Source organism: Rhamphochromis longiceps, linkage group LG15 (assembly GCF_057381845.1).
Source record: "Rhamphochromis longiceps isolate RC_006_pf linkage group LG15, R_longiceps_female_GT1.1, whole genome shotgun sequence".
NCBI classification, from domain to species: domain Eukaryota; kingdom Metazoa; phylum Chordata; class Actinopteri; order Cichliformes; family Cichlidae; genus Rhamphochromis; species Rhamphochromis longiceps.
This window is the reverse complement of record NC_140571.1, coordinates 20,395,699-20,408,386: the sequence shown is the minus strand read 5'-3', so window position 1 is coordinate 20,408,386 and position 12,688 is coordinate 20,395,699.

Genomic DNA, 12,688 nt, shown 5'->3' with positions numbered 1-12,688 from the left:
GGAAGGGGTCCTTCATAGATCAGGCTTGTTTAGGTGCAGCGCACAGTTGCTCTATAAGGTTATGATATGGGAAGTTTGGAAGCCTTGGGGTGTTTTGCTCTTCTGCATTTTTCTATATATGAACCATTCCTCAGTGGGCTTTGTAGCATCACCCTGCCGTGGGAGACCACTGCTGAGGGGGAGTGCTACAGCCATTGGATGGAGATTTTGGCGTACAACAGTCAAAGATATTATTATTGACATTTTTTCCTTGTAACATTTAAATTCTCATCATTTTTTGTTTATTTTTCTTTCATCTTACCAGGGTCATGGTTGTTGCTGATGTCACTGACTCATCTTTCCTGGTATCTATTGTTTTTACTTTCATACCATTCATTGCAGTCATAGTTTGTTGCGACAATTCTATAGAAGTAATTTACATTTAACGCGAACAGCTTTGAGCACTAACTGAATGGGGCTTATTAATCTGTATTTAATCTGCAAATGGTGTGGACATGGCTTGTTTTTATGGGTCAACCAGAAGCATGGGACTTTCAAACCCACATGCAAACAGGTAGAGATGCACACACTCACTCACACACACCATATTTGAAAATGTGTAAATTATTATTATTTAAATATGATCATGTGACGATGCATTGAGATGATAAAAGTGTGCATTTAATATCTGTCATTCTTTTTAATATAGCAAATCTTGCAACACCCACACACCTTCACTTGCTTCTATCTTACACACACACACACACACACACACACACACACACACACACACACACACACACACACACACACACACACACACACACACACACACACACACACACACACACTCCCAGAAGTCCCAGTTATTTTTCATTATAATGATCCAAAGTTAGCTGGCAGTCTGGTGGCTGAGCTGAAGCACTTCAACATTTCTAAATGCAACAGCATTTCATTAGGATAGCTAGGCCACATCATCATGAATACTGATAAAAGGGAGGAAGAAGACGAGGAGAAAGCAGGGGGACCAGATGTAAGCAAAATAGAGAGAATAAAGGGAGAGGAGCAGAAAAGAGTAGAAGATAGATGAATCGAACTGTAGTGAAAAGAAGATTGAAAAATGAGGGGAAGACAGGCACAGCATCATTAAAGTTCCTAACAGCAAGAGAAACAGGAACTTGGCCAAAAGATGACTGACAAGCATGGACACAGAAGTTACACTGTTCTTACAGTGAGCACTGTGTCAGCACTCTCCAAATCCTGACAAAGAAAGCGTCCACACTCTGAACATACCTTACAGACACCAGCCTCCCTCTCTTCTCCCCTCTCCCTGTCAGGCTAAAATTAGAACTGCATTAATTGATTCTAGTAGGTGATGTAGCTCATGTAGTAGGTGAGGAACGTGGAATTTTATTAACAGATTTTGTAGCTTTTTTACAGACTTGCTTTGAAATGGTTGTGTCTTGGTTGCGTTCACTGTATCTTAATGCAGTCTGTGAGCTTTGGAGGCAGATTCTCTGTTTGAAGGGGATCATTAACAATTCTTGTGATGGAGCAAAAAAGGCCCATACTTCAGAGCCGGATATATAAATTTCTCATTCATTTCATTGCTTACATCTGATGACATCCAGAGAAGTTTCAGAGCAAACTCTACTAATGATTGGAATATGGTTAAAAACTACAGCACACCTTGCAAAAGACAGCACACCTTGTTTCAGGGCTATTTCATCAAACTTCTTTTTCCAAGGTATTTTGGGTTTTGGACCCTTTCATGTCATGCAGTGCTTTGGTTTTTGGAGTATGTCCTTGCTTCCAGGGTGTCAAATTCTGCTATTTTGTCAAACCTGCAGGAGTCTTCAAGATATGCTGAATGTGCTTTTTTTGTTGTTGTTGAATCTGTGCCGCAACGGTTACAGCACACTCAGTCAGGAGCCCTTGGTATTACTTTTCAAAACAATCCTTCATCCAATATGAAGAGTTGATGTGACTGAACACATCTGAATCCAAAATACCTTCTTATTGCAAACCTAACCAAAGAACAAGAAGAATTAAAGCAAAACAAAGTACAAAAACAGGGCACCAAGATGGTTTCCTGGTTGACAGACTTTTAGTTTATGCTGCCACTGAATGGACTGTTAGCTTTTGCCACCAAACATCGTATCTTTGTGCCAATATCTGGCAAATCCAAAAGACTCGGTGGCTGGAAAAGGTTCAGCGGTTTAAATGAGCAGCACAGGTTAATACAACAGGTCAATGTTTGCAGCAGGTTCAGGCTTTAAAAATCAAACTGCAGTAAAATCCAAATATTCACTTCCCACAAGTTTCAGTACTGGCAGGTTTCTTCAGATGTCCATGAGCTTGCAGGTACAGTCAGTAAGCAGTCAGTAAGTTATTTAATGAAAAAAAGGATATTGTACTCATAAATGTTAATACACAGGAGCAGGTTTGCGGTTTCTCTCCGCCTTATTTGAATACACTCCCCAGCACGGACATGTCTGTTTTGACTAATGGGGTTTTACATATATCTTTAGCCACATGTGTAAAATGCCATTAGTTGGATTTTAGCCACATGTGTAAAATGCCATTAGTTGGATTTTAGCCACATGTGTAAAATGCCATTAGTTGGATTTTAGCCACATGTGTAAAATGCCATTAGTTGGATTTTAGCCACATGTGTAAAATGCCATTAGTTGGATTTTGAATTCACGCCTGTACCTACAGATTGTGGGAGGGGTCCCCTTCACCAAAAAAGCAAAAATGCAAAAGAAAGAGAAAATTGAACCGGCATATTAATAAAATATCTTCCTCTTCCTCCTCACCTCAAACATCATCTTCTACACTGAAGTCAGAAAAAATGAAAACATGCATAAACATGCTTATTTATATCTGATATTGTCACAATTATTTACAACCAGCAGATTAGACATGCAGGATTTTCAGACAGCTGTGTTACGACTGTTGTCGTAATTATAATATGTAAATTTGAGTGTGCAGGTGCTCCTCCATGATTGGTGCATCCAGGGTGGATGGATCGTACCCATTGGCTAACGACCTGGAGGCAGCGCATAAGAAGACGCCGCCAGGGACTGCCAGGTCATTCATCCTCGGCCCAACCCAACCGGCAGACCGTGTGTTCACTGTTTCACTATGTTGGTTTAATGTAGGAGCATGTAGGGGTGGCCCGAGTTTTTGTTTAATTAGTTTTCTCCTGTTTTGGTTAGGTAGGGAGGAAAGTAATTGTCGTTTGGTTTAGTTCTTTTGACTAGGTAAGTTGTATTTACGCCTGAGAGAGGCTACCTTTTGTTTGTTGTTTTGGCCTCTGGTTCACCCCGAACTTATAATTCGCTCCCTTCCTTTGTTTAAATTCACTCATTGTAAATAAATCACTGTCACAAAGTATTAATTGTGTGACGTGCTGCTTGGGGTTGGACGGGGATGGATCACCCTTTATGTTGTGGTCTGGCTGCGCCTAGACGGGCCATAACAGCTGACAACAAGAGTCAGAGTCCAGCATTAGATCCACTTTAAAGAGGTTAACAGAAGCAAAACCAGCAACACTTACTGACAGGAAACCTCAGCATATCCTCAACAACTCACCTCAGTATTCCTGTCATTGGTCAGACGTGAGCTTCACTGACTCACTGAGCCGTATCGGGTCCTTTGGGAAAGTTTTACAGCCTCCTACAGAACAAATAAAGGTGGATGCCTCTCACTCAACATTGGCAACTAAGGTAAAGAGAAAGGAAAAACTCTGAGGTGGATCTGCAGAGAATTCAAACAGCGGCAGAAAAATGTTTGCAGATTGGTTATGTTAGATACATTAGATGTTTAAAAACGTCTTTGTTCAGTGTGCCTCTGTAAAGCCTCATAGAGCTACTAGCGTGGCTGCAGCCTCTATTTATATTAAAGAACTGGTATGAACTTACCTTATCATTCCTGTTTTCCTAAAAATAAGATGACAGTTGAATCAGTCTGTTAGGAAAAAAAAATAGATCCATCATTTCTCTCCAAAATCCCTGTTCTCATTCCCAAGGCATCAAATAATGCCGATTTGTCAAACTGGGTGGTGGGTCACATTTGCTCACAAGGTGTCCTTTTGCAGCAGTGTGTGATGCCCTGGGTCTGCCCCCTTGGGAACACCTGCATTTCAGAAAAGTCCCAGAAGTGTCTCTCTGCTGCACTTCAGTTAAAATACTGCCAGCACTATTTTTTTTCCCCAAGAAGCCATGTCAAATGGACAAAGCAGATGAGGAGGGCAGGGAGACCATAGAGAATTGAGTCACTTTTCAAAAATAAAAAGACCTTCTGTGCTCTAGGTGTGATTTAAAGCTTTGTGAAGGACAAGTAATCTGCCAACTTGAAGGGTTACTGTTGTGAAGGGATATGTTTTCATCTTATTCCAAGCCTAATTACACAATCACACACCCAAAACAAAGACAAATCAATGAGTTTTAAAAAAGGTAAAACACAAAGATCCAAACCATTTTTTCTCCGGGGTGGTAAACCTGTAACCTTCTAACATGGACCTCGTAAGTCTCTTAAATTTCACTGGGTGTCTCAGCAGATATCTTGCACATAGCAGTGGGACAGTGGCAGCACGGTACGTAATCAGGTTGATGGCTAACAGTTTCTCTCCACCTGCAGTCTGCAGTCGGCTGCAGATTGGTCCTTCTTGATCAGTTTATTCAGTCTGTTGGTTGCATCGGCTCCGGTGCCGCTCTCTTAGCAGACTACGTACATTGCACTGGTGAAATATTTCCACCGTCTGCTGCACATGTTGAAGGATCTCATCTTCCTCGGGAAATAGAGTCGGCTCATCCCCTCCTTATATATAGCCTTGGTGTTGATCTTCCACTTCAGTATGCTGTCAGTGTAGACACCCACATTCTTGTAGTCCTCCACCAAATTGACATCCTCTACTGGAATGCATGGAAACCAACCAATATAATTAAAAAACCTTCATCTGAATTTACATTTCTTCCTTTCTAATGCCTGTTTTTACCATTAATTTTATTTTAGTCACTCAAAGATTGCCACGTGTATCATACTCATCTGTATTTTCAAATAAATCATGATCACATCCTGGTTTTTGGTTTTATTTGTGGAATGGATTTTTTTCTCCCCTCGCTTAAAACTCTCCTGGCTTAGAGTGTCAGCTCCACGTGTGAAAGGTCAAATGAAAACGTAATCTGTCATGCATTTATGTGAGCATTTTCCTTTTTTTTATGAGCTCATCGAACCTCTACATCCTAAGTATTCAGCCAAAGAGTCTTTAAAAAGCTCTGAGTGAAGCGTAACACAGCTGCTGCTCTGCTCACATTGCTGACAGGTACTTAAGAGAGGCATTTATTTCTCATTCAGTGGATATCAAGCTCATTCAAAATCTACACCCTTTTCCCAAGGGTGGTAGATTGGTAGTCAAGTGCAGCCCTGTTTTCATCATGCTTTCAGCCCAGCGCTGCTTGCCACAGCTGCCAGCACTCCACGTACCTTTTTCCATTTTTTTTTGAGTGACTGGCTCACTTCTTTAACTTCACCATGTGTCAGGTTTTTCAGTGCCTTTCAGTTTCCAAGGGTAATGTGTGGGAATAACAACAATTCTAATTGTGTTTGCCAAATCTTAAAATAACAAGTCCTGTAAATGTGTCCCATTTTATCAATTCATTAAATGACTTTTTATTTTGTTTTTGCAAGAGGAAAAAATGCTTGTGAATCTATTTTTTTAATCTATTTTTGATAAAAAGAATTCACCAGGAATTTTCAACATAGGGAGAACAGCCAAGGGTGCAGGGTAAGAGGAATTTAGTCCTACAGAGCCACAGTAAAAAAATCAATAATGCACTGAAATAAAAAGAGTTTTTCATTATATTTTATATATAAGACGTCGGGACAACCAGTACAGCCATATTTAGACATTTAACTGTTTTTAACAGTTTGCAGGGGCGGCCGTGGCGCAGGAGGTTTTGAAGCGCATCTGTAACCGGAAGGTCGGAAGGTTCTCTGTCCTGGTCATTATGTCCTTGGGCAAGACACCTACCGCCTACTGGTGATGGCCAGAGGGGACGATGGCGCGATATGGCAGCCTCACTTCTGTCAGTCTGCCCCAGGGCAGCTGTGGCTACAACTGTAGCTGCCTCCACCAGTGTGTGAATGAATAATGGAATTGTAAAGCGCTTTGGGTGCCTTGAAAAGCGCTATATAAATCCAATCCATTATTAATAAATTATCTTTCTGTAAGTATTGATGACATCTTGCACCACAAGCAAGATGTCATCATCACCTGGTACCATGCCCCAAGCCACTTTACTGGGGCATGGTACGAGGAGCTGCATAGAATTTCTGCAGCCACCTGATAGCAATCGCCACATTTATTGTAGCTATTGTTTGGAAATGGACACCACTGGGGGAAGAGCAGGTGTAAATAATTAGATTTGCCTTTTAACCGACTTCACTCCCATTCATCAAGGACAAATTTCCGAGCTCCTCGAGGTAAAAAGCAGCCAATTTTGATACAATGGCATTCACTGGAGGAGAACAGGCCCCATATTAATACCTACCTTGTAAAACAAGCCTCTTCCCACTCAGTTGTCATTTCTCTATTTGCTATTTGGTCTGGTTTGAGCTAAGGAGGATTACTTCAACCTATTAACAGCCACCAGACTGTTGATAACTTGTTTAGGGTTAGAAGTGAGGGTGTGTTAAAATTCATGCTTCCGCGTTTTTCTATTTGAGATAATCAAAAGGAATTCTTTTAAATGTAAGGGCAGGATGCATGTAAGAGATTTGATTTCAAAGTTAACACCTTTCTGAAAGCATAACAAAGCATGATTTAGCATATTGCAATCTAACTGCTTTTAAGTATTTTTATTTTTATTTCATTTTTATTGTCAACAGGAGATAAAAAGTATATATCTATGTATAGAATTATAGGTTGTCTGGTAACGTAGTCTCAAAATAATGCGCTTTCCCCCTACACCTTATATTTCTACAAATACAGCTTTATTTTAATCCAGAATGCCAACACAGTCATGCTACAGTCACACTAAGTGGTCGGAGACTGAAGCACATATTTTGCGTATTGTGGCCATGTTCAATAAAACTGTGATCTTATTACCTTTGAAACGGTTGCTTTGAAAACTGGGACCCCATCTGTGACTACTTGCAACTTTCTTGTCATTTAACAGTTTCAACGCATGTTTGGTGCTTTACAACTGCAATAAAATGGTAATAAAACTGAATGAGTCTGCCATCAGTTTGCAATTGAATTGGGTTAAGTTAGCAGTTATATGCAATCTGATTGTGACAATACAGAAATTAACAGGTGAATTTAAAATCTGCTGTCTACATGCACTGAAATTCACACTACTTACATTCAGAGTCCAGCCAGAATATCAAAGATTTAAATGAGAAATTCAGAAATTCCTTCACAGGAATTGACGTACTTGGTGAGTTGCAAGATGAGTTGCACTTTTTGGGGAAAACTAAATCAGAAAGATTGCAAAATGACAGCAATCTGTCTGCACCTGTAAATTAAAGAGCAGTTACTTGCCAATCAGATGACGATTGTTTGGAGACAGGTTGCCTCTGCACCTGTCACACAAGTTAAATTGGTCGATCAGCGGTTAAAAGTACTGTGTGCTAAACCTGTGGGCAATCATAAGTAAATAAAAGAATAATTAAAATTTGATCTAATCACCAGTAGTTTTTCCTACTTGTAAGGAGGTAGCAGTGCTATTTTTATTTTAGTCTGTCTGAGGCAGTTGATCGTGGCATGGAATAAATGCATGCTAATTCATGTGCATGGATGCGGTAAGCCAAGGAAGAGAATAAGTCACTTACTTACAGTGGAGGGGTAAATCTGCCTGCCACTTCACAGCTCAATCTGTTTTGCTTTGCAGGTCTGTTTTGCTCACGTTTCCCTGTTTGACTGTGGAGTGACTCTATGAGAGAAGGGTAGGACAGTCACATTTGCAGTAACTCTCATAGGTTCCTTTAAATCCAGTGTCACATCATGTGTTTCACTTTTGCTTTGAAAAACAGGAATACCTGTCACAATGCAGAGGTAAATTTGTGGTTTGTGTCTTCTCTTTAGGAAACTGTGTCGTCCAAGAAGGACTAGTCAAATATAAATTGGAAAAGCCATTAACTGTAATAAATGAATGCCTTTATTTTGCACCAGCAAGAAAAATCTACTGTGACGTCAGGTCAGAGAATTTAATGAACCACACTTCTAATGAGTAACTACCAAAGACAAAGTAATTTCCTTTCCTGTGTAGACAAATTACCAATGCCAAAACAAGAGAACAATTGGTTGAATAATAGGCTGGCTGTTAATGAGTTCCATGGTGCCAGGCTTTCCTCAATCAAACTGAGCGACAAAAGTAATTTCAGTGAAAGTTTTAAAACTTTAGAATGTCAGTATCTTGTGATGATTTGACTTTTTAGAAGCGCGTGTCATGCTAATCCATCTACATATGGATTTTCTTGTGAATCTCATTATTTAAAAACTAAAATCTTTCCCTCCCCATTTTATGACCTTCTCTTTTAATCGTGACTAAACAGCTTAACTATCCACCATTAGGAACAACGATGTGTGTTAGTCCTTTCGGCAGAGATGATTTCTTTGGCATTTAAATATTATTTTATGCAACAGAAAACATAAAAACAGGGACACAATATGCTGAGTTTTTAGGGCTTTCAAGTTTTCGCCTTGGGACACATCGCAAATGGATGTATCATAAACAATCTCACAAGATAAAGAGCCAGTGATGCATTGTGAAAAATCTTCAACAATGTCAAGATTTTAAAAATAAATAAATATATATATATAAGAAAAATGGGAAAATTCTGTGTTTTCAAAACTTACATCTTCTGAAAAGTGGAAGAATTTCAAGTGGCAGCTGTAATAAAACTACTAAGAGAAGCAGAGGGAGAATAGCAAATTAACCAGTACAAGTCAACAAGACAGACAACATAAGTCTACAGCTCTAAACTGCTTACATGTTAACAAGAAAGCTCTGATTTTACGAGGATCAAATTTCATTTTTTTTGTTCCCCGCCTATTTTGCACCTGCTAAATCTTTTGATGTGTGCAAATACTAGATAATTCGGAAAACCTAATTATCTGTCGCTGCTTTCATTTACGGTAAGCTGAGAGTGAGGCGACTGTGGCCTGGCTGACAGCCTCCGGGTGATGTGAAAGCAGCTCTATTGTGAGGCAGAAAGTGAGACTGTGGAGAGGATAAGCCGTGTTCATTCAGACAGGAGCTGGGATGCTGTGATGCAGCCTGGCAGAAGCCACTCCTCTGTGTTGTATATGCCTGCTGGAATGACATAACCTTGCTGTGCACTCAGCAGAGGCATGATGCCATCCAGCTACACAACGACCTGGGCTCCCTGCAAGGCGTCTAAGCTGGAGTGACATGACTTGCTGTGATAATACTGCCAGCAATCCCAACACAAGAGCATGATGGTTTTAAAATGGCTACAGCTGTCTGATACATTTGACTGCCTCACTGCTGCATAGCTAACAAACCACTGAATCATATGTGGACCCCTAAACTGCATTTGTGTGTAGACCTACATCAAAATCTCACTAATCCATCCAGGAATCTGTATGCAAGTGTGAATCTGCCTATCTGGTCTTTGCTTTTGTCTACAATCATTCATCCAATCCACTTCATATTTGGTGGCTGTGTTGCTGGGGACTAAGTGCAGTGCCAACATTGAGGTCGTTCAGCAGAGCAGCTCTTCTATTTTGGCTAAAAATGGTTCTCCTTTAGCAAAGTTTCCATTTTTTTTGACAGCTGTCTGCTCCACTCTGCCTGGGAGCAAGGACACATGTGTCTGGCTGTCTGTCAGCAGCCCGACAGACAATGGAAAAAACCTACCATTTGTTAGATTCATGCTCAGTCTGGTGTCCTGGTAATCCTCACAACACCTCACTAAACCCAGAAACCCATCATCTATCGAACCAAACACACATCCCTGAGAAGCTTTCACCATTTATGCTATACAAAGAGTCCCTCCCGGAAGCGATCACTCCTGAGTCAAGTCAAAGGACCACAGTACTCCAAACTTGACTCTTTAGTCCCATTCCACTGAGAGCCTTTTTGAGCTTGAGTGGAAAGACTTTACATATTTTTTTTGCTGTCAATATACAGGTAAAGTTGATAAATTGTTTCATGCTTTATGTGTTCTTTTGTGGACATTGTATATACCACTAGTTAATGGGATTGGACCAGTTTGTAACAGTCAGACTGCAACTCTGGCTTTGCCGGCAACTACTTCAGTGCAACATGTTTGCATTCTTGTGTTTGTAAAGCCACTTACTGACATTATACATTCATGGTGACTTCCCCTTATCATTTATCACCCACCTGGATCTATTAGCATTAGCCCTGCTCTGTGTGCTCGGTTCATGTGCTTTGCAACATTCTCAAATGTTTAATGGTTGTATCCTTATAACATTATTTGTGTGTCTGCTAGCTTTCATAGCAACCAATTACCTGCATGCAAGGTGTTTGGGGGACACTGGTAAATTATAACTACAGAAAATTACCAGTACACACACACACACACACACACACACACACACACACACACACTGATACACATAACGATACACAATCATCAATCACACCTTCAACAGGGACAAATTTCATTCAGATTAATGATTATGTTGTTCTAAAGCATGGTTTCTGTTTAGAGCAGGTCACAATCTCTCTGGTAAAATCTCATAAAGTGATACACAGCCGGGCCTCTAGCTAGAACAGGATCCGCAAGTGTCTGCAAATGACTCAGGACTTCGGCATGGGCATCACAGAAACTGGGTCTGCACACATCCCAAGCCTCGCAAGAGCCTCCTTTATCTTATTTTAGGAACTGTAATCCAATTTTTAGAAATGAGAAAAGAATTACATGGACCTTCCTGGCTAGATAAGTTGATATGAACAAATTGTAGACATGGAGACTGAGTGAAAATATGCCCTGAAAGGTCACCCTTCCAAATTTGATGGTACGTGGTCATCTTTGCTTCTCTGATACGGAGCTTATTGCAATAAATGCCCCTGCATAAATCTAATAAATGTCCTTTCACATGAATAAACATTTTCACAACAGTAATTATTTAAAGGTCATTTTTCAGCATAACTTGATCCACCTGCAGAAAAGAAAAAAAGAGTGTTTTGATTAAGTAACGTCTAAATTGAAACGCTAACTTGTATATCACATGAAGAGAACACAGGAGTGAAACAAGTATGCTATTTGTTGAAGTATTTGGCAGCTAGTTAAAAACACAGGAGAATCAAGTCTTAAAGTTACAGAGTATAAAATCTCACCGCTAGACATCTGAATTCTGTTTTCATCTTCTTTCTTGGGGATAGAAGCTCCTCTTGAGTCTCTCTGTCCTTGCCCGGAAGATGCGGAACCTTCTACCAGATTGCAGAAGTTGGAACAGTTTGTTGCCAGGATGGGACGGGTCCTTCAAACTGTTCCAACTTCTGCAACTTCTTATCTTCTTCTTCTATGATTCCTTAAATCTTGAGTCTGAGAGTGCAGATGTGAAATAGAATTTGCCCCCATGGCTTGCTGATGCCTATGGCGTCTCTTCTCCTCCATCTTTGGTGTACTACATACGTACAACATCCATCTCGGCCATCGTATTCACAGACCAGTGTCCAGTCCTCTGTATTTTTAATGGATTTATTCTTTGTCCATGAAAAAATATCAGGGTGTTGTAAGTCATGTGTAAACACTAATAAATGTATATTTATGTATATGCTTTTTCTCTAATAAATTGACTGTACCTTTACAAAAATAAAGACCTGATCTGTACTGGTATTTGTTGTGAAAGGAGCAAATCAGGAGCCGATTTCAGGGCCTAAATGTAAACAATATTCATATATCTGACAGATAATTCATTGTACAATGCAGAAAAATAACTTCTGTATTTAGATGTGACATTGATGCATTTGAAGCCATGCTGCATATTCCTCCCAAGTACAAGGAAGTGATGCTAGTTTTATAGCTCTGCAGGGCAACAAGCACCAGTGACCATCTGTCCACAGGCAGACTGTCACGCTCGATTATCCGCATTTATGTAATGCTGTGAGACTTCATCCATCCCAGTTCTAAAGGGCTAACATGATTTAATTCAAAATGTGAAGAGTTGCTTTAGAGTGTAGATAAAATAAAAGGATAAACAAATGTCCACACACTCATAGTGACACAGCAATGATTCATAGCTCAAATTTTGGTTTCACTGGGATATAATGCAAATGTAATTAACTTTTCCATTTCTGCAAATTGAAAGATGGGTTAGCTGACTTTATGTTTTTAAGAGAGATTGTAGCTCCATGTCTTTTTTTTTTTACTTTGACATCACAAATGAAGTAAACTTATTGCAAAAATGCCTTATTGTTTGGATTATTCAAAGCATAATCTTCTGCATTTTTGCTTTTTTCTGTGGGACTGTTCTCTTAAAAAGGTCAGTGAAGATTTTAACATTCATGGTAATTCAAATCAAATAGCAGTTTGTTCTGCTTATTGTGTAAACAGCCTCTGGTATCAGAAGTGCGGAACAAAATCTTTTGACTAACTACTGAGAAAAATTGAAATTTCTAAAGGGAACTGAGGTTTTCTTTCTCCGTATTCACTTACTGAGAAATAAAACAAGCTCTTTGTTATGTCTGCTATAATCCCACCATTT